Source organism: Berghia stephanieae, chromosome 1 (genome assembly GCF_034508935.2).
Source record: "Berghia stephanieae isolate SIO BIC M18660-M18661 chromosome 1, UCSD_Bste_1.3, whole genome shotgun sequence".
Classification (NCBI taxonomy): domain Eukaryota; kingdom Metazoa; phylum Mollusca; class Gastropoda; order Nudibranchia; family Aeolidiidae; genus Berghia; species Berghia stephanieae.
In genome coordinates, this window is record NC_088360.1 from 109097953 (window position 1) to 109100663 (window position 2711).

General features: G+C 34.5%; 1 protein-coding gene across 1 annotated transcript in view; it reads left to right on the top strand.

Annotated features, from left to right (window-relative positions):
- Nucleotides 1–645: 645 nt before the first annotated feature.
- Nucleotides 646–2711, top strand: part of LOC144962696 (neurocalcin) — a 233048-nt gene continuing 230982 nt past the window's right edge. Inside the window, exon 1 of the mRNA XM_078895852.1 lies at nucleotides 646–942. The gene's annotated coding sequence lies outside the window, so the exon portion shown is untranslated. The remainder of the gene's footprint in view (nucleotides 943–2711) is intronic.

The window sequence follows — 2711 nt, forward strand, 5'->3', positions numbered from 1 at the left end:
ACTTTTTAAATAAATTAAAAAAAAACAGACAATCAAAACAATTTACCATAAATTTATCTGATCGTTTTAGCCTAGCTTTCTGATTTATTTTCTTATGATCTTAATTGATAGTTTTCTTTTTCTAATAGCCTTTATTTTCATCGATTTCTGGTTGATCAAAGGATCAGGATCACTATCGTCCATCGATTCTATGACGTGTATTCGATTACCTATTCTTTACTACGATTCATCAATCCGATACTCTACCTATATTATATATCTTTCAGTCACCGGTCTATACAATCTCAGCCTTCGACGGCGATACATATATCTATGCGTTGCTAGTGAAGCCAGCATTTTGATTGGCTCGTCGCTCTCCGTCGTCAAGGGAAGCAAGCAAGCAAGCACAAGATGACGCGACCCAAGCTCTCGTTGTTGATGATGATAATAATACTGGAATGGCGGTTAGAAGAATGTCGGCAACAGGCTGATTCTGGCACCGAGCGTGATTCACCGTGATGCCAGTTTCGTTCTCGTTCTCGTTCTCGTTGTCATCTTCTTCTTCCTTGTCGCCGCCGCCGTCGTCGTCGTCGTCGTCGTCGTCGTCGTTATCGTTGTCTTTGTGAGTGTTATTTATAATACAACAAACGCGTGACTGACTGCCAGCCCGTGTAGCGGAATCGTTCATGAAACGAGCGTGTGTGTGTGTATGTGTGTGTTTGTGTCTGACTGACTACGGCGACATCTCAGTGACATTAGTCAAGTCGTGCATTAAAAATCGTGTTTACAGATTAAACGATCGTGTGTTTAATGTTTCAATATAATATTATTATTTGACTATACGAGTCACAAACAACGGACTGGTATTTGTCATATTATTGTACATCTGGATCTAATATAATATAATAAACATTGTGCCTTGTATGATATCTCTCTTCAGACATCGATTATCGACTTATTAAGGTAATCTCGATTATTCTTTTTTTCAGACTTAATACCTGTTGTTTTCATTATATTATAATAAGACATTGTATGATCGGAATCGATATCTGATATAGACATTTTGTGATCTGAATCGATATCTTGTGTAGACATTTATGATCTGAATCGATAATTTGATTATCGAATGATTAAGGTAATCTCGATTATTCTTTTTTGTTCAGATTTAATACTTGGTGTTTTCATTCTATAAGACATTTAATGATCTGAATCGATCATTTGTATAGACATTGTATGATCTGAATCGATATCTTGAATGGACATGTTATGATCTGAATTGATATCTTGTATAGACATTTAATGATCTGAATCGATATCTTGTATAGACATTGTACGATCTGAATCGATATCTTGTATAGACATTTAATGATCTGAATCGATATCTTGTATAGACATTTTGTGATCGGAATCGATAATTTGTATAGACAATTATTGATCTGAATCGATAATTTGTAAAGAGATTTTATGATCTGAATCGATATAATGTATAGACATTGTACGATCTGAATCGATATCTTGTATAGACATTGTACGATCTGAATCGATATCTTGTATAGACATTTAATGATCTGAATCGATATCTTGTATAGACATTTTGTGATCGGAATCGATAATTTGTATAGACAATTATTGATCTGAATCGATAATTTGTAAAGAGATTTTATGATCTGAATCGATATCATGTATAGACATTGTACGATCTGAATCGATATCTTGTATAGACATTGTACGATCTGAATCGATATCTTGTATAGACATTTAATGATCTGAATCGATATCTTGTATTGACATTTTGTGATCGGAATCGATAATTTGTATAGACAATTATTGATCTGAATCGATAATTTGTAAAGAGATTTTATGATCTGAATCGATATCTTGTATAGACATTGTATAATCTGAATATATATCTTGTATGGACATGTTATGATCTGAATCGATATCTTGTATAGACATTTAATTATCTGAATCGATATATCCTATGTCTATTGTAGTAAAAAAAAACTTTCCAGCTTTTGCCAGTTGCTTTACGACAATGGTAAAACTCTGCAGGATGAATCGATACATTTTCTTTTCATAATTATCGATTAATGTTGATTGAACAGTTTCCTGTCCTACTCTGTAAAAAAAAACCCGTATTTAAAAATTTGGCCAGAAAACTCGTCCTTCAAAGTTCGATTGATTTTAATGATCTCCATCTTGGCAAAAACTCTCAAACCTGGGACTTTGCAAAGTGTACTCGTCTAAATGTTGGATGAAAAAAAAATACAATGCCTGTCTTTTAATCCTGATAATCAAGTCAAAATAATATGAAAGAATAGAAATATGATGTTTGATTTTGGAAAATATTTCAAATGTTTTCGCACGAAACCTGAACTGTGGCCATTTCCTTTGGGGACGACATTACCATTTTTCCAACATAGACAACGCTGTTAACGGTTAACGGTACTCACCTGAGTACATCTAAAGTGTGAGAATTGAGTAAAGAGTCTTTTTCAAGGACTCAACAATGCGCCGGACTCAGAGCAGGACACGATCCTCGGAATTTTTCGTCTGAAGGCGAATATCATACCCCCCCCCCCCCCCCCAAAAAAAAAAAAATTGAGATTTTATATAGCTCAATATCCACTAAATGTACTCAAAGCTCTTTACAAGGGGTCCTTGGCCAACAGCAACATTTAACATTTGGGACGGGACATGACGCCTGTTAGGCGATGTTACAATTTTTTTTC